General features: G+C 37.9%; 1 protein-coding gene across 1 annotated transcript in view; it reads right to left on the bottom strand.

The window, feature by feature from the left end:
• Positions 1 to 20,947, bottom strand: part of CA1 (carbonic anhydrase 1) — a 72,956-nt gene that overhangs the window by 36,196 nt on the left and 15,813 nt on the right. Inside the window, exon 2 of the mRNA XM_082363622.1 lies at positions 10,839 to 17,179. The gene's annotated coding sequence lies outside the window, so the exon portion shown is untranslated. The remainder of the gene's footprint in view (positions 1 to 10,838; positions 17,180 to 20,947) is intronic.

Genomic DNA, 20,947 nt, shown 5'->3' with positions numbered 1-20,947 from the left:
GCGTGGATAGGGGTGCTTGAAATAATATGATAAACTAATAGTTTCATTACTACTGTAAAGAGTATTATTCTTTGGATATTTTTTAATTGACTGTGGTTGATATAGCAGAAAGGAGTAGATTTTTCTACATTGCTATATCGTCTGGTGATCTTACTGGATTTTCTAAGTTCTAATTGGTCACCCATTGATTCTATTGGATTTTCTAGGCAGATAACATATATATTATTTTCAAGAAAATATCAGTGCTGATACTTGAAGAAAATATCAATAATAGACACATAAGAGGAAGTGGTTAAGGAGAGCTGAAAATGTATATTTTGGCAAAATGATTACCAATAAAGTCATTTATATGCACTGTTCACCTTTAATTCCCCTGCGGCACAGTAGCACGAAGGTGAGTCAGATTGATTTTGATGTGAGTTTTATTTTATAAGGGCTGTTAAGTCTACACAGCTTTCCTTAGTCATCATGGTTGGTGTTTTGTGGCATGTTCATCCCCTCACAGCTTAAGGAAAAAGTAAAGGGAACATTTTTCTTTTTCAACACTTTGGCTTCAGGTTGCCCCTTGTTACTTTTACTACTAATGGGAGAAACTCCAATTTCTTAGTAGTTAATTTAAACACTAACTTTTTTTTTTTAAACATCTTTATTGGAGTATAATTGCTTTACAATGATGTGTTAGTTTCTGCTTTATAACAAAGTGAATCAGCTATACATATACATATATCCCCATATCTCTTCCCTCTTGCATCTCTCTCCCTCCCACCCTCCCTATCCCATCCCTCTAGGTGGTCACAAACCACCGAGGTGATCTCCCTGTGCTATGCGGCTGCTTCCCACTAGCTATCTATTTTACATTTAGTAGTATATATAAGTCCATGCCACTCTTTCACTTTGTCCCAGCTTACCCTTCCCGTTCCCCATAAACACTAACTTTTACCCATATCTTTCCCGCTCCTGGTGGAGTGCCACACACAGGAGCACAGCACAATAAATAATTTTGTTCATGCAGGTGATGAATGTTGTCAAGTGTTCCATCTGTTAATCATTTAAGAAGTGTAGATTTACATACTTGCAAGGCATAGCTATGAAAATGTTACTTCTTTAACTAAAAACTTATCTACTTGATCTTTCTGCTAAAAGATCAGCACTAACTGAATGACTTGCCCTCACTCTGAGCTCTTCCTGCCTCCAGATGATCTCATGCTCGTTCTCCTCCTGTCTCCAGTATGTTGGTTAATGTTGCCACCAAAGCCCAGGGTCAGGGTCTAAGCCCACAGGCCTGGACTTCTCATGTTCTCCTTCCCTTTCCTTAGGCTTCCACATGTGAATGCTGTCCATTTTATCTCCACAACACCTCTGGCATTCCTCCCTTCCACTTCCTTTTCATTGCCACTGCCTCTCACCTGCTGACTTAAATTGCATCCTACCTGGCCTCATTGCCTGAGCCTCTCTCCCCTCCAATCCAGCTCAAGTCCTCCTGTGAGAGTAATAGCCCTGAAGCCTAGTACCAATCAGCTCACTCCCGGTCTGTTAAATTGCAACAGCTTCCCAATACTTTGCATAAAACGTGAATACCACAGCCTGGCATTCAAGGGGTGCAAATCTATTTTTCTAGTCTTGTATCTTGCTAGTTCCCTTCATATTGTTTATGTTTCAGTCAAGAGGATTATATGTTATCCCCAAGTTGATTCTGTGTCTCTCTCCACCTTCAGGCTTTGCCACGTGCAGCTTTCATGTGAAACATCCAGCTTCTCAGCCCAAACACACATATCCACTTGTGAAAATCCAAACTATTATTCAAAGTGCATCTCAGATGATAAGTATTTCCTTAATGAAGTCTTTCGTGAAATTCATACTCTTCCAAGTGTTTTGGCTGCATTGGGTCTTCATTGCTGCGCGCGGACTTTCTCTAGTTGCAGCGAGCGGGAGCTACTCTTCATTGCGGTGCCCGTGCTTCTCATTGCGGTGGCTTCTCTTGTTGTGGAGCACGGGCTCTAGGCACGCGGGCTTCATTAGTTGTGGTACGTGGGATCTAGAGCGCAGGCTCAGTAGTTGTGGCGCATGGGCTTAGTTGCTCCGCGGCATGTGGGATCTTCCTGGACCAGGGCTCAAACCCATGTCCCCAGCATTGGCAGGCGAATTCTTAATCACTGTGCCACCAGGGAAGCCCTGTTTTGTATCTTTCTTATGACACTTCTCATATTCAAACCTTGGTTACGCTTATGTGTATACTTGTCTCTCCACTAGATGATAGGATGCTAGGAATCTTCCACTATCCTTAACAGATCCTCAATAAATATTTGTCAAATGTTGGATGGATAAACAAGGGAGTTGAGTTTGTTCATTTATTTCCATGGGATGTGTGTGATGCTGGGAACAAGCAATGTCAGGCCACCAGAATATGTGCCTGGAGCTGGAATGACAGCATTTTCAATCGAGGAAGACTGTTGTAATATACACTAAGCTAAGAATGATCTCGTCTCAGGAAAATTGGCCAGAATCTTAGCACACCATTTTCAGGAAAGGGATACTGTCTCTTTACCTAAGACTTGGTCTAATCTTAGTACCAGAAACCTGAAACCTCCTAACTGGAGAATAAATGTTTCAATTTTTAATATGTCATAAACGGTGACAGAGGTGAAAGTATCATATTAGCCTGAATACTGGCCAACCCACCATGCCAGCCAAGGGGTATGTGGTGACAGAGCAGCTAGAGAAGCCTGAGGAGGGTGGGTCCTCAGCTTCTGGTCATGGTACTGGCAGCAACAGCTGCTACTTGGCTCTGAAGGCAGCCTTCTGCCCTCCCTCTTTGGCTAAGAGATGGATGAGAAAAGTCACACAGCTAAGAGATCCAAGAAGCGATGGGGAGGTGGGTGTACAGATGGGGCAGGGGCTCCAGGAAGACTCTGGCCTCAGAAGTGCAGCTGAGCTGCATGAAACAGGATGATTCGTTAGATCGTCTTCAGCCTATACAATGGTGATGATCTCTAAATTGAGTCATAATATCTGCTTGAGAGACTGGGGTGTAAACTTACAGGTGCCTCATTTTGGAGCAACATGAAAAAATTACAGGCACATAAATCTAGAAGTAGATAGCTTCGGCTCTATCATAATGGATGATGAAAAGTGAGATTAAATGATTCTGAAATTTTACCTGACATGATAAACCTCTATGACTTAAGAAAGTGAAACCTGCTTGGCTGGACACAGCCTCCCTAATATTATTATGGTAAAAGGAATTTCTTATATTGCAGGTCGGGGAAGCCAAATATGATCTTCATGTCACAGTGTCCTGCACCCATCCATACACAAGATATTACTTTAAGATTAGCACTTGCAAGAATTGGTAAATCAGTTAATAGACTTTGTGTGGGTTTTATTCTAGATAAATATATAAAGGGTTGATCCACTTTTAATATTTAAAAATTTTTCTCCTTTTCACCTTCAATATAGCCTGGACTTGTTAATTTGTTTTTAAGTTCATGGAGAACAACTGTGGCCATAATCTCTTAGCACACAGATGAGGAAGACACAAAAAATTGGGAAAGATGAAAATCTCATTGCAAATCCATGAGCCCCTCTCCTTGTCAATGCCTTGCTGGCAAGATTCAACCAGTTGATAAGCAATGTCTGTGGGTCTCCAAAATACAAAGTCTTAAGAACACACACAAACGTGGGCATCAGCGTTTACAGAACTGAGGAAGGCAGTGGCTTCTGGCTGGAAACAGGCTTGATGTTCTAGGGTGAGAAACTCAGAAACTTTGGCTCCCAGACTGGGGACAACCAGTTAAGCCCAGTGGATCCCCCTTGGTCTTTGGAGAAAATTTGCTCAGCCAGTTTCCAGTGTGCAGCCTGCTTCTTGGAGGTCAATTCTAGAAGCTCTGGGGAAGAACTGCAACTTTGTGCAGAATTTGCTAATCCACACAGTTGAAGAGGGGAAAAGCCCACCATGCTCTTTCTCACAAAACACAAAAAGGTGTTTTGCCTTTTGCCTTTTGTATCCAGAAGAAGAGATTTTAGACTCTGCTCACCAATAGGCAATAGTGTGTGAAAAGACTCTCTATGTGACCATTGTGTAGGAAAATGAAATTCAAAGCAATGAGAAACCAAAAGAATGGGGGGTAAAATGCAAAGCATTGATAATATTCCTTATGGAAGCATAAAGTGGTACAATCATTAGTTTGTATACTCATTTGAATTATAAATGCATATAGACTTGGGTCCCTAAATCTCATGTTTAGAACTCTATGCTACAGAAGAATTGACCAAAATAATTTGAAGTTTAAGGACACTAATTGAATCAGAGTTTGTAAGAGAAGGCATTTCAAAGTAACCTAAAGACTGAAATAATGATCTTAGGCAACTGTGCTTGTAATATTTTAAGTGTAAAAAGTGAATTGCAGAGCAACAGCATAATATGATCCTGATTTTGTATACAACACATTTTTTGCATGTATACATGCTTATGCATTCATTGAAGAGTGAGCGGAAAAAAACACTAACCTGGTAACGTTTGTTGCCTTGAAGGGAATATGATTGGAAAGAACAGGAGATGAAGGACTCAACTTTTACAGCTATTCACATTAGAAAATAAATAAAAACACAGAGTATTGGAGGGAAAAGAAGGCTGATTATTTGTGAATTGCATTTGTAATTTAAAAAATCCTTTCTGTCTTTAGTTGTGGTCCATAACTGCTTTAAGCATATGGAAGTATTTTTTCCATTTTATTTCTATAAAACAAACATAAATACCCTTTTGATGTTTGTGTTTTATTCTAACTGAGGCAATTGACATGCACAGTAAGCTCTTTTGGGTTTCCCTATAATATTTTCAAGACTGACCCTCTGCCTTTCTTAAAATTTAACTGTTTTTGAAAAAGAGAAACATGTTAGAAAACTCCAGATAGATATAATTATGTAATATTTGGGGGAGGGGTAGTCTCCTATTCCTAAAATGGTCCAATAGCTATGCATCAAACCAGGAAGTTCCAGGCTCGTCACCATCATGTCAATCTTACAACTTTCCCAACAAGGTCCTGCCTCCCAGAAACTAAATCTGACTTTCTCCTTGAGCCAGTACCAAGTCTCTGGGCAGAGCTTTAATGGGAGGATTTTGGGGTCATGGGTTTTCTCCAAGGAGGCTCAGAAAATGCTTCCCTTGCAGTTGGAGTTTGAAGGCTGCAGCTCAGTGGCAGACCAGGACAGCTAAGAATATTTTTAAGCAAGTAGCCACTTTTCTTCTCCTCTCACAGCCTTGTATGTACCCTGTTCTCTGTGCTCTTCCCTCTGAGGTTCTCCTCTGTTCCAATTAAACTGTACATCATAATTGCATGGCCATCTCAGATACACTTTAAAATAACATGTTTACTTTGTGGAAGCTCTTACTTTAGGGAAACCAGAGGTCTGGATTGCAGTTTGTTGACACATTTGTGAAATGGCTTTGCCGTCCTACTTCCTTGTTCACATCCATTTTATCTTTCATGGTATTATCTCTTTTCCAAGTTTATGGTTTTCTAATACTACCTCTTGTCTATACTACTTTGGACATTGGACTGCCTAGGACACATCTCTCTACCTTCCAACCCTGTATCCAAGCTTGTCTAACTTTAGCAAGTTAACCATCTTGAAATGAATTCACATCAGTGTGTTAATGGTAGAAAATGGTTTAATACGGTAACTTCTTTCAGTCACATCTGCATTTTATATAGTGATTTTAAACTCAAGTGAAAGAATATATTTTCAACAACATTTTCATGGACTAGCACAGGATAGAGAAGGAGAGATCTTTGGCCACAGCTGCTTCTCAGGGTCCCTCACATTGTAATAGTTACCCCAAGTTGAGATGCTGCAAAGGTTGTACTTGACAGGAAACAAGTGAACAATGTTCTTTTTAAAAAGCATACTCTCAGCCTCTACCTGAAGAGGAAATGAATGGGCACCCTGGCACTGTGATGGATTGATCTCAACATCCTCCATTCATCACTCATGTTATTATATTCCTTACTGATTGGAAGTTATGTTTACTTGTGTGATCCTTGCATGTTCTTTGAGTAGCCCCCAACTATTATGACTTTATTACCATCTTTAGCATCGATCTACAGGCTCTGGACCAATCCCGTGTGTAGGTAGAGGGAGTTTAAAGGAGATTTAAATTATCCCTCCAGCTTCAATGACACTTAGGGCTGGGAGCTGATTCTGTGGCTTAGTCCTATCTTGCCTAAGACCTGAACCTAAATCACAATTTGTATAAAAAGCTCTATTTTTTTCCCTAAACTTCAGACTCTGACTTGATAATTGGTCAGGTGCCCCAGGCCTTCTAGATTTGTCATTTTTAATCCTTTTTGGTCATGAACTCCTTTGAGATTCTAATAAAAGTCCTATCTATGTCTGCACATGTTCTCAGACTCACATACCCTCCTCAATTTCAAATATAGTTTTAAGGTTTTTATGAACACTAAGGCCCACCTAGGAATGGGATCCCCAAATCTTGTAGGCTTTTGTGTCACATATAGTGCACCCAAGCAGAAATCAGCTCAGCTGGGGTGGTACCTAAAACACATGCTACTGATCTCATCTGCCCTTGGGGCACCAAAATCTCGTGAGCAATAGTCAGGTAGAGTCCACCCAGGACAAATATTTGTCTAAAGTAATACCCAGAGAGGCTCTTTGACTTACAACTTTATGAGAAAAATAAAACTATTTCCTGAGCGTGAGTGAGCACTAGAGAAGGAGAACAATACAGAGTTTACTATACTGATAAGACCTTAATTGCATAGAATGAATTACAGAGCAGCAAAATTCTGATATGTACTTTCAGTTCTGCACTAAGGAACTTTTGAACTCCTATATTCACAGTGGTTAAAAGAATTGTGACCTGTGTTCTACAGACTAATATAAGCTCAACCATGAAATATTTGTTAAACGCTGACTGTGTGTCAGACCCCAAGCTAGGTTTTGTATATAAAAATATGAGTGAGAAGCTCAAATATAGTACAGGAGAAAGATGTGTAAATAAATAATAGTAAAAGTACTGTTACTTTCTAAGTGTAGGCACTGTGTTAAGGGTGTCACATATATTACTTCACCAAATCTTCAAAACAATTCTAGAGGCTGGCTTATTATTACCCTCATTTTATAAATGGGGAAACAAAAAACATAGAGAAATTGAGTAAATTGACCATATACCATGGTGGAGCTGAAATTCAGACCTGAGTCCAGGGAAGACCCAAGTTCTGGGGACCCTCTGAAATATGGAATACCCTTCATACACATTAGTTGGCTATTATCAAAAGCCAAGCAAAACGAAACCAAAAAAACAGAAAATAACAAGTGTTGACAATGATGTGGAGAAATTGGAACCTCTGTGCACTGCTTGTGGGAATATAAAATGTGCAGCCACTGTAGAAAATGGTATGGTGGTTCCTAAAATATTAAATATAGAGCTACCATATGATCTAGCAATTCTACTGCTGGGTATAAACCTAAAAGAATTGAAAGCAGGGACTTGAACAGATATTTGTACTCCCATGTTCATAGCAACATTATTCACAATAGCCGAAAGGTAGAAACAACCCACATGTCTGTGGACAGATGAATGGATAAGCAAAACATAGTATATACATACAATAGATTATTATTCAGCCTTTAAAAGGAATGATACAACATAGGTGAACCGTGAAGACTATGCTAAGTGAAAAAAGCCAGACTCAAAAGGACAAAGGAATAATACAAATATAATTCCACTAATAAGAGGTACATAGAATAGTCAAACTCACAGAGCTGGAAAGTACAATAGTGGTACCAGGGGCTGAGGGAAGAGCAACTGGGGATTTATTGTTTAATGGATATGGAGTTTCAGGTTGAGAAGATGAAAAAGGTCTGGAGATGGATACAGTGGTGACAGTTGCACAATAATGTGATATACTTAATGCCACAGAACTGTACACCTAAAATGGTTAAAATGGTAAATTTAATTTTTTCACAAAAGATAATACAAAATTAATAATAAAATTAGTTACTAAGGTGAATATCTACTTAGGACGAAAAAATCATAACAAACATTAAAAAAATTTAGCAAATATCAAAACATCACAAAATCCAGAAAAATAATACAATATTTTATATTAAGCTGCCTGATACAACTCTGTAATACCTTTTCCTTACATTTTTGTTTCATAACCTTCAATTACCTCTTCATATGACAAAAAGTATATCATTTTCTATAGAGAGAATAGAAAGATAATTTAGTCTTCCAGCCTGGTTGATTAAAATTTGTTTTTTGTTATTGATAATGGGATGCATAAAACTTCACACACATTTGAAGTTCTGCTTCACATTTGTGCCTTACAAGCAGGATTCTCATAAATTTAATTTTGTATTATTCCCATCAAAAAATATGATGTGGTTTTAATTGTATATAAAGCACTATCAGATCTATTCCTAAGAGGAAAGAATTACTGTCTTGACTAGGAGGAGAACCAAATTCTCTGTCTACAATTTTATATATTTGGTGATTGAATTTTTTTTCTGACAATCTGCTCTGTCTCTACATTTCAGTCTCTCTTCCACAGTCTACCAATTTCCAGAGCTGGGAGCTGTTAGGACACTTTTGCATTTTGATAAGACTTTGGGCTCTGCATGTTTCTTTTGGCATATTGGATGCTACCATAATGGCTAGCAATAAATTATCAATATACAGAAATGACTGTGAACCACATAAATATATCCCATTAAACCCAAACTAAAATTCAACATTCCCTCATCTGGATCTCAAAATACCTGCAGCCTCTCTAACAACATCTGACACAGGAAACCTGATGATGGTGAGATGTCAAAGTATAATTGTGGTTAAATATCTTTTGTAAATTTTATATAAACATATGACCACCTGAAGACATTTCTAGGGCCTTTCCAGGATCTTGGAAGTAGGTTCAAGCAAGTTGAAGTGTCCTGAAGCTTAAGCATCATATTTTCACATTAACACCACCTCTACCCAAGTCTCAACGTTTTTGCTTCTCAAAACAATACTATTCCACCACAGACAGTTATAAAGTAGGCAAAGGCAACAAGAGAAACCTAACTAGACATTAAAGTCACACCAACAAAGGACACATAAAACAGCCTGGGTCAAGGAAGGCTTTGGATGAATTCACCTACCTCGTGCTGGCCTTTACTAGGATAGCACTGTCGTATTTCAAGCCTTTCATCTCCACTTTCAGAAAATTAACACTAAGCACCTCTAATTCCACATCTTGCCCACCTGCCTTATCCTGCCCAATGGTGCCATAAAAGATCTGTTTACTCCTTTTTTTAAAAAACAAAAAGTTTTGTTTAGAACACATATTTACAACAAATTAAAAGATTAAAACAAATGTCGGCATGACAGAAGCAAAGAATAAAGTAGGCAAAAGTTCCCAAGGCAAGAGCTCCATGCTTTCAATGAATTTATGTCTTTTCAAGAGGTATAAGATGCATGGTATTGAGGGACTGTTTGGATAAGATGGATGAACTGCAACCAGGAACTCCAAGGTACAGTGGAGACTCCCGTATGATGACCGTATCCTGGCACCTGCTAGCCCAAACCGCAGAGATGGAAGGGTGTATGTAGGTGAGCTACAAATCGTGAGCTCGATGCAACCCTAGGTAATATTCTAAAATAAGTATCAAATCAATTGTGTTAATCAGGTAGGGAATAGTCAATAAAATGACAATAGGGTTATCGATAATGAACAAGGTACGTAAAGTATAAAAACATGCAGACTTCAATCATACAATAAAGAGGTAAATTAAATTTAGTCAAGTGGTGAAGAATATTAGCCTGTAGAGGGAGTATCAACTAACAAATCAGACAATTAATAGTTATAAAAGAGATTAACATTAAAAACTGGGGAAAGATACACATAATGTACAAGGTTGTACAAAATGGTGTGAGCTTGAAAAGTTCCATTGCCTCAAGGACACACCCACATGTTGACCTTTGGCTCATGAGGAGGCCCCCTGGTCCTGGGTAATACCTAACTGCGTCCCTGCTCCTCTCTCAAATTCTTTAATTGACATTTCAACCTTGACCCTGATCTTCTGATACAGTAACCTCAGCCCAACGAGATCATATGTCTCTTCTCTCTATTTTAATCAGAGACTATGCAAAACTGTGAAAACAGTAAAGTTGAAGTTAATCAAACCTACAGTATTAACATGTTTGTATTGAGTTTAGGAATAATTTAACCATTGGAATAATCTATGAAATATTATTTTTAAGGTGCTCAAAACAGTTAATAGAACTTGACATTTTAGAATATTATATATATGAGCCATTTTATTTCAAAGGTATAAGAGAACTTTCTTAAGTTTGTACAGTGTTTAAACATTTAAGAGAACATAATTTACTAATGCATACATTTGATTTATTACTTTTACCAGAGTTACTTTAATTATTAGAAAAGCCTGTCCCCCACCCCTACCCCAGCCTTTAACTTGTCAAGTGTGTAAAAGACTAACATGTCAGGCATTTGAAATATTTGAAAGACTCCAATAAACTAAATTTATAATTCATATATTTTAAAATATTTAAAGCAACTTTTAGTTAACCAGGCCTATCAATTCCATTGTATGTTTAGGGGAATTAACATTGGATTGAATATTCATCAAGGATTAAGTATAATTTGTATTTTCCACCTAAAAATACAAAAGCTTTAGAAAAACTAATTTTTAAACTTGGCAGCTTTAATACAGTAAATGGTGATTAAAGCCTATGTAGGACTATATTTTATAAGATTTAAAGATACCTTTGGTGGTGGGGCACAACACACTGAAAGGCAGAACTTTTTGTTACTTACAGCTCTGAAGGAGAGAAGGCTGCCAGGCAGGGCGGCACAGTGGGTTGCACCTGGAGACAATGTAACAGCAAGCTTGAGCTGTAGGAGCAGGTTATGTATGGCAAGCAGGGTGGGGTTAGCTAGGTTTCCCGGGCTCTCTATGGATTGGCTAATTTTAATAATTTTGGCGGGCCCTGGGGCATGGGCATGTCCCCTAGTTGTCTGGTACCTGGCCTGGGAGAGATTAGGATAAGTGTATAGAGGCCCCAGAGTGTGTGAGCCTGATAAGGAAAGTGGTTGAGGTGTGGACTTAATCAGTTGTTCAAGAAGGGGAGCTGTCTAGTCTCTAGCCAGGGCCTCAAAACTGAGTCAAGACAGCACAATAAATTAAAAGTTTATTAAATTAAAATTAAAAATTATGTCTATACCTATATATATCTCAGTTGAGCCCTTAATGTTTTGACACCAGTTTTCTTTTTTTTTTTATTGTGGCATTATTTTTAATTGCAAAACATCAAAAATAATCTGAATCCTATACGTGAGATATTGTTATATTATGAAGCTATACAAAAAAAGAGGGTGATGTGTATTAATTATTTGTGATTTTTAGCATATACTGTTGGGTTTTTTTCAATAAGTAAAGTTAGCATGCTTTTTAATGTCAGAAATTAAGAGGAAATATGCATTACGCATGTTTGTTTATACATATATAGTCCTTATTTTTGCAAATGAAAACTAGAAAGGTATTATAATAAGAAATTGGTTACCAACAGATGATGATTTGTAAATAAGGAGAAAGGAATGAGGAATGAATGACACTTCTTTACATGTGTGTTTTGCATAGTTTTGATTTTGGAATTTTTAAATATGCATATTAATAAAAGAAACTAAATCAACAAAAATGGAGAAAAAAGTAAAATTGAATGTAAATGTAAAAAAACCCAAGTGTATTTCCAATGAACAACACCTCACATAGAAAAAAAAAGTACAAATAATTTTGAACACAGCACTTTGACTATATTCTCTCAGTCTAAGGATAAAAAGAACTTAAAAAATATTGAGCCCTAATTAGTAAGCTTGTTGTTCACAGTGATAGGGGTGTAATAATTCTGAAACTGCATTGTGTGTTTTATAGGACTGAGCAAATGAAAAAATATATTGATTGACATCAATTTTGAGCTCAATTATTTGGGTATTTGAGTGACCTGAATAGCAGAGGAGACCTCTAGAGAGTAGGATATAAGTTGCCCTAAACAGCACAGAAAACATTTCATTATGACAGTAAAAAGGAGGAAATGAAAGCAGAAGCAAGAAAAATATGAAGAGTCCCTAAAGGCTGGTTTGCAGCCAGGCTCCACATTTGTTTGATGTTAACCAGAAGAATAAATCAGTCGTGAAAGAGGCCTCCAGTAATATTTTGGTTGAATTACAGAGTACGTTAAAGGCGCAAGTTATGCTTTTTAGGATGTTGATTTCATGGTCCAGGCTTTCTGTTGAGTGGACACTAGATTGGTGTTCTTATCCCATGTACAAAGGGAAGTATTAATAACATCACAAACTTCTCCTTGACTAGCTAGGGCAAATCTATTGTCAAAAACTATTTTTGCCAGGGTTCTCTGGCCTTGATTAAGTGGCTTAATATTTGTTGTACTTTAGAAATATGAGATACTAGAGTTTCAGACATTGGTAGGTTAGTTTCAATGATTTTTGACTGTTGGGTTAGAGCATTGGCCTAACCCTGTGGCCATTCCAGCAAGTCCCAGAGTAGTAGCGAATCCCAATATTACAGGTATAAATGCTGCATGTCGATGATGTTTGGCCAGGGTCAGGAAAAATTATTAAAGTTTATATAAATTGAAGATCATTAGAGGCTGGAGTTCATGATGGGGCTTGTGGCTGGGAGGTAATGAAGGGCAAAGTAGAGGAGATGAGACCCTTGTTCGTAGGACCACAGTGTAGTTCTGTGCTGTTGCCTTTAGATTGAAAAGCTGTACCTTGATTTTGGTAAATGGTAATTATCAACGAATGGGATTGGAGGAAGACAGCAATTTTTGCTGGGTATATGTTGAGGGTCAGTAGCTCCTACGTGGTATGTACTGAGGAAACGTGACAGCAGTGACTTGCCATGAGGGGGCACTCCAGAATCAGGGGAGATGGCTACTTCCCTATATTTTCCTCCTCTGGGCCAGATATCACCTGGATAAATGTGTGATGTGGTATATGTGGAAACCGATTGATAGCAAGTCCGACAGTTATGGGTAGTCAGTGCCTGAGAGGCTATTTCAGTCAAATGTATGCCTATGTTAGATATGTAAATATTCAAGAGTCTAGGGTATTGGGTTTGCATTTTACTTGCCTTATAGTCTTTTAGAGGGAAAGAGGCATAGACACTTAGGCATAGACAGACTAAGGTGTGGGTGTGGGTGCTGAAAACTGTGGAGGGGGAGGGGAAGAGGATGAAGGGGAATGCATGGTCTGAACATTGAGAGGCCAGCAGAATTCTCCTGTTAAATCTAGGAGAGCACACAGTGTGGAAACTTTGGTAAGGCTGCCCTTTAGGAAGGAGTGGTGGATGGTATTAGAGCAACCTGAATCTTGGGAGCATTGGGGAGACATTGGACTTGGTCCCATAGGGGCTTAGCATGGTATAGGTTGAATTATAATCATAGGGATAGAACTTATTGTTTTACAGGTATCAAAACGTAGAGTTGGGTCATGCAACAAGCAAATTGCTATACCTGGAAAGTCACTCCAGTCTGGTGGGTCCCACCTTTTATAGCAGGACTCAATAGTGATAAATCATTGGAAAATCAAGAGTCTGGGTCTTCTGTGGGTGGTGAGGCTTTCCCAGCTCTGGTATAGTTGGGACTCCTGGTAGCTGGTTGAGAGTCAGAGGTGAAGTCATCTCTTGGGCACTGTGATACTGCAGTATCCTTCCCATGTAGATATCCACTCAGGTTGCTGTGGGTCATATCTTTGTGGCTCTATGGTTTTAAACTGAGGCTGAGCAGCTTGTAGAATTTGAAGATAGCGTTGGGCCCTGGAAGCTTCATTTGCAAATATCTTTTAAGTCAAAAGTTTTGTGGGTACACAGCTAGCATGATGCTGGCATCCATGATACTGCTGTCATTAGAGCAAAGTGCCAGAACATGACAGGCATAATTAAAGCTCCACTTAAAAGTAGCTGAATCTATAAGTTCTCAGTTGTCCAAGGTTTTGCCCAGATAGGTGATGAGAGGAATTCTGCTGCAAACAGGTTTTAAATCATAAGGCCTGATTTGGGTCCATGTGGTTAATAGGCTTTTAGGTGGTTTGACAATTAAAATATCCATGGCTGAGGTTGGAGCTCCAGTATTAGCTTCAGACAAGCCCCCCAATTTAACCAATTACTATGGGGTTTTTGTCTCAGTTATTTTTTTCTTGGTTGGTGTTGGGCAAGCCATTGAGATTTGGGGCTACAGGGTTTGCATTATTGAAATTCAATGGCATTTGGGCCTCAGAATTTGCCATATTTGGTTGAAATAATGGCTTATTTGGAGGGTTTGTGTGTCTGGATTGCAAACCAATGAAAGTACCTAGACCCATAATAAGACCAAGATCCAACAGAATGGTGTGCAGCTACATCTTAAAGGTTTTTTGTTGCTTGGTGTTTCTGTCTGGCATGAATTATTACCAAGGAGGGGGTTCTGGTTTTATCATGATGGGGTAGAGTGTTGGTTCTAACATTATTTTTAAGTGTGATTTTAATTTATCAAGTGGAATTGCTCATCTCCCTTCTTGGTAGTCCACATCATCTGTGGAAATGGCCCTGGAGCAATAATTTCAATTTCCTTGAGGGGTTGAGACTGAAAGGCTGGATTAATCATCCATCCATTATAGCTTGAATAGTATAGAAGATTTTTAGGTGATGGAAATTTAGGTTCAAATGGGTCCCCTAACAAGTGGATGCATGCCGAGCCTGTAGGACAACCTATCATGGATGGGTCAGCTTGTTCATTGAAAAGAGACTCAGGCCTGTTGGCCTTGGTATGAGCAGGGACATAGGTGACCCAGATTTTAAGACAATACTCATCAGCTGTTGCCAAATGGATGGCCCCTATGGCTCATTATCCTGGATAACGAAATTGTTCTTTTTCTATTGGCCAGACCAAAAGCAAGAACTTTGGCTATTACCCAGGAATTTTATAAAAGTTGTCGGTCTTTGAACATTATGTGGGGTGATAGCCAACTTCTGACTTGAAACTGAGTCACCGTGGCATCCAGGTCTTCCTGGATGGCCTTTAGTAATTGAGATTTTAAGAGAATATCATATATATAATGACAGCAGTGAGTAGAAACAAAGTAGGTATATTATCCAGGTCTTGGTGACAAAGGTTATGGGCCATGACAAGGCTGTTTAAATATCCCATAGGCAAATAAGTAAAGGTATATTGCGTACCTTGAAAGAAGGCAAATTGAGTCGGCGAAGCCTCAGTATAAGAACAGAATAAAACACATTGGCTAGGTCAATGACAGCAAAATATTTCCCAAGTGCCTTTGTCTTCGGTCACCTCAACAATATTGGGCATGGGTGCTTTGATGGGAGAAACCACAGCATTTAGATCATGATGACCAATGGTAAGCCTCCATTTTTTTAATGACCCTTTGTATATTTTTATCATTAAGATTTTACTTTCTGAAGAGACTTTTAGGTTCACAGCAAAATTAAGAGGAACATTCAGAGATTTCCATATATCCTCTACCCAGACACACATACTCTCTCCCACATTATTAACATCTCTCACCAGAGTGGTACTTTTGTTACAATAAATGAACCTACATCGACACATCATAATCACCCAAAGTCCACAGTTTACATTGGGGTTCACTCTTGACGTTGTGGGTTTATGTTCATTTTATGTGTTTGGATAAACATATAATGACATGTATCCATCATTATGGTATCATACAGACTATTTTCACTGTCTTAAAAATACTCTGTGCTCTGCTTATTCAACTCTCCCCATCTAACCCCTGGCAACCACTGATCTTTTTATTGTATCCATAGTTTTGCCTTCTCCAGAAAGTCATATAGTTGAAATCAGACAGTATGTAGCATTTCAGATTGGCTTCTTTCACTTAGTAATATATATTTAAGGTTCTTCCATATCTTTTCAAGGCTTGATAGCTCATTTCTTTTTAGTGTTGAATAATATTCCATTGTCTGGATGAATCACAGTTTAATTATACATTTATGTACTGAAGGACATCTTGGTTGCTTCCAAGTTATGGCAATTATGAATAAAGCTGTTATAAATATCCATGCATAGGTTTTTGTGTGAACGTAAGTTAACTCATTTGAATAAATACCAAGGAGCACAATTGCTGGATAAAATGGTAAGATATGTTTAGTTTTATAAGAAACTACCAAACTGTCTTACGAAGTGGCTGTATCATTTTGCATTCCCATCAGTAATAATTGAGAGTTGCTGTTGCTCCACATACTTGCCAGCATTTGGTGTTGTCAGTGTTATGGAGTTTGGCCCTTCTAATAGGTATGTAGTGAAATCTCATTGTTGTTTTAATTTGCATTTCCTTGATGACATATTACGTGAAGAATCTTTTCATATGTTTTTTGCCATCTGTATATTTCTTTAGTGAGGTGTAAGTTAAGGTCTTTGGCCCATTTTTTTCTTTTTGGCTGCACCACGCAGAATGTGGGATCTTAGTTCCCTGACCAGGGATTGAACCCATGCCCCCTGCAGTGGAAGTGCAGAGTCTTAACCACTGGAACACCAGGGAAGTCCCATGGCCCATTTTTAAGTAGGGTTTATGTTTCATTTTTATTTTTTATTTTTGGCTTTTACCTTCTTATCTCTTCTTTTTTTTTTAACATCTTTATTGGAGTTTAATTGCTTTACAATGGTGTGTTAGTTTCTGCTTTATAACAAAGTGAATCAGTTATACGTATACATATATCCCCATATCTCTTCCCTCTTGCATCTCTCTCCCTCCCACCCTCCCAATCCCACCCCTCTAGGTGGTCACAAAGCATCGAGCTGATCTCCCTGAGCTATGCAGCTGCTTCCCACTAGCTATCTATTTTACATTTGGTAGTGTATATATGTCCATGCCACTCTCTCACTTTGTCCCAGCTTACCTTCCCCCTCCCCATGTCCTCAAGTCCATTCTCTACTAGGTCTGCGTCTTTATTCCCATCTTTCCCCTAGGTTCTTCATGACCATTTTTCTTTCTTTTTTTTTTTTTAGATTCCATATATATGTGTTAGCATACAGTATTTGTATTTCTCTTTCTGACTTACTTCACTCTGTATGACAGCATCTATGTCCATCCACCTCACTACAAATAACTCAATTTCGTTTCTTTTTATGGCTGAGTAATATTCCACGGTATATATGTGCCACATCTTCTTAATCCATTCATCTGTTGATGGACACTTAGGTTGCTGGCACGTCCTGGCTATTGTAAATAGAGCTGCAATGAACATTTTGGTACATGACTCTTTTTGAATTATGGTTTTCTCAGGGTATATGCCCAGTACTGGGATTGCTGGGTCATATGGTAGTTCTGTTTTTAGTTTTTTAAGGAACCTCCATACTGTTCTCCATAGTGGCTGTATCAATTTACATTCCCACCAACAATGCAGGAGGGTTCCCTTTCCTCCAAACCCTCTCCAGCATTTATTGTTTGTAGATTTTTTGATGATGGCCCTTCTGAATGGTGTGAGATGATATCTCAATGTAGTTTTGATTTCCATTTCTCTAATGATTAATGACGCTGAGCATACTTTCATGTGTTTGTTGGCAATCTGTATATCTTCTTTGGAGAAATGTCTATTTAGGTCTTCTGCCCATTTTTGGATTGGGTTGTTTGTTTTTTTGATATTGAGCTGCATGAGCTGTTTGTAAATTTTGGAGATTAATCCTTTGTCAGTTGATTCATTTGCAAATATTTTCTCCCATTCAGAGGGTTGTCTTTTTGTCTTGTTTATGGTTTCCTTTGCTGTGCAAAAGCTTTTAAGTTTCATTAGATCCTATTTGTTATTTTTGTTTTTATTTGCATTTATCTAGGAAGTGGGTGAAAAAGGATCCTGCTGTGATTTATGTCATGGAGTGTTCTGCCTATGCTTTCCTCTAAGAGTTTAATAGTGTCTGACCTTACATTTAGGTGTTTAATCCATTTTGAGTTTATTTTTGTGTATGGTGTTAAAGAGTGTTCTAATTTCATTCTATTACCAGTAGCTGTCCAGTTTTCCCAGCACCATTTATTGAAGAGGCTGTCTTTTCTTTACTGTATAGTCTTGCCTCCTTTATCTAAGATAAAGTGACCATATGTGCATGGGTTTATCTCTGGGTTTTCTATACTGTTCCATTGATCTATATTTCTGTTTTTGTGCCAGTATCATACTGTCTTGATTACTCTAGCTTTGTAGTATATCTGAAGTCAGGGAGACTGATTCCTCCAGCTCCGTTTTTCTTCCTCAAGATTGCTTTGGCTATTCGAGGTCTTTTGTGTTTCCATATAAATTGTGAAATTTTTTGTTCTACTTCTGTGAAAAGCACCATTGGTAGTTTGATAGGGATTGCACTGAACCTGTAGATTGCTTTGGGTAGTAGAGTCATTTTCATAATGTTGATTCTTCCAATCCAAGAACATGGTAAATCTCTCCATCTCTTTGTATCACCTTTAGTTTCTTTCATCAGTGTCTTATAACTTTTTGCATACAGGTCTTTTGTCTCCTTAGGTAGGTTTATTCCTAGATATTTTATTCTTTTTGTTGCAATGGTAAATGGGAGTGTTTTCTTAATTTCACTTTCAGATTTTTCATCATTAGTGTATAGGATTGCAAGAGATTTCTTTGCACTAATTTTGTATCTGGCTACTTTGCCAAATTCATAGATGAGCTCTAGTAGTTTTCTGGTAGCATCTTTAGGATTCTCTATGTATAGTATCATGTCATCTGCAAACAGTGACAGCTTTACTTCTTCTTTTCCGATTTGGATTCCTTTTATTTCTATTTCTTCTCTGATTGTTGTGGCTAAAACTTCCAAAACTATGTTGAATAATAGTGGTGAGACTGGACAACCTTGTCTTGTTCCTGATCTTAGTGGAAATGGTTTCAGTTTTTCACCATTGAGTATGACGTTGGCTGTGGGTTTGCCATATATGGCCTTTATTATGATGCGGTAAGTTCCCTCTATGCCTACTCTCTGGAGGATTTTTATCATAAATGGGTGTTGAATTTTGTCAAAAGCTTTCTCTGTATATTGAGATGATCATATGGTTTTTCTCTTTCAATTTGTTAACATGGTGTATCACATTGATTGATTTGTGTATATTGAAGAATCTTTACATTCCCGGAATACACCCCACTTGATCATGGGGTATGATCCTTTTAATGTGCTGTTGGATTCTGTTTGTCAGTATTTTGTGGAGGATTTTTGCATCTATGTTCATCAGTGATATTGACTTGTAGTTTTCTTGATTTGTGACATCTTTGTCTGGTTTTGGTATCAGGGTGATGGTGGCCTCGTAGAATGAGTTTGGGGGTGTTCCTCCCTCTGCTATATTTTGGAAGAGTTTGAGAAGGATAGGTGTTAGCTCTTCTCTAAATGTTTGATAGAATTCACCTCTGAAGCCATCTGGTCCTGGGCTTTTGTTTGTTGGAAGATTTTTAATCACAGTTTCAATATCAGTACTTGTGATCGGTCTGTTCATATTTTCTATTTCTTCCTGGTTCAGTCTTGGAAGGTTGTGCATTTCTAAGAATTTGTCCATTTCTTCCAGGTTGTCCATTTTATTGGCATAGAGTTGCTTGTAGTAATCTCTCATGATCGTTTGTATTTCTGCAGTGTCAGTTGTTACTTCTCCTTTTTCATTTCTAATTCTATTGATTTGAGTCTTCTTCCTTTTTCTCTTGATGAATCTGGCTAATGGTTTATCAATTTTTTTTATCTTCTCAAAGAACCAGCTTTTAGTTTTATTAATCTTTGTTATTATTTCCTTCATTTCTTTTTCATTTATTTCTGATCTGATCTTTATGATTTCTTTCCTTCTGCTAACTATGGGGTATTTTTTTTCTTCATTCTCTAATTGCTTTAGGTGTAAGGTTAGGTTGTTTATTTGAGATGTTTCTTGTTTCTTGAGGTAGGGTTGTATTGCTATAAACTTCCCTCTTAGAACTGCTTTTGCTGCATCCGATAGGTTTTGGGTCATCGTGTTTTCATTGACATTTTTTTCTAGGCATTTTTTGATTTCCTCAGTGATCTCTTGGTTATTAAGTAGTGTATTGTTTAGCCTCCATGTGTTTGTATTTTTTACAGATTTTTTTCCGTAATTGATATCTAGTCTCATAGCATTGTGGTTGGAAAAGATACTTGATATGATTTCAATTTTCTTAAATTTACCTAGGCCTGATTTGTGACCCAAGATCTGATCTATCCTGGAGAACGTTCTATGAACACTTGAGAAGAAACTGTATTCTGTTTTTTTTGGATTGAATGTCCTATAAGTATCAATTAAGTCCGTCTTGTTTAATGTATCATTTAAAGCTTGTGTTTCCTTATTTATTTTCATTTTGGATGATCTGTCCATTGGTGAAAGTGGGGAGTTAAAGTCCCCTATTATGATTGTGTTACTGTTGATTTCCCTTTTTATGGCTCTTAGTATTTGCCTTATGTATTGAGGAGCTCCTATGTTGGGTGCATAAATATTTACAATTGTTATATCTTCTTCTTGGATTGATCCCTTGATCATTATGTAGTGTTCCTCTTTGTCTCTTGTAATAGTCTTTGTTTTAAACCCTATTTTGTCTGTTATGAGAATTGCTACTCCAGCTTTCTTTTGATTTCCATTTGCATGGGATATCTTTTTCCATCCCCTCACTTTCAGTCTGTATGTGTCCCTCGGTCTGAAGTGGGTCTCTTGTAGACAGCATATACATAGGTATTGTTTTTGCATTCACTCAGCCAGTCTATGTCTTTTGGTAGGAGCATTTAATCCATTTACATTTAAGGTAATTATCGATATGTATGTTGCTATTACCTTTTTCTTAATTGTTTTGGGTTTGTTATTGTAGGTCTTTTCCTTCTCTGTGATTCCTGAGTAGAGAAGTTCCTTTAGCATTTGTT

This window comes from Balaenoptera borealis, assembly GCF_965194805.1.
Source record: "Balaenoptera borealis genome assembly, chromosome: 17".
Lineage (NCBI taxonomy): Eukaryota > Metazoa > Chordata > Mammalia > Artiodactyla > Balaenopteridae > Balaenoptera > Balaenoptera borealis.
Note: the sequence above shows the minus strand (reverse complement) of the source record. Positions and strands in the feature narration are given on the sequence as shown.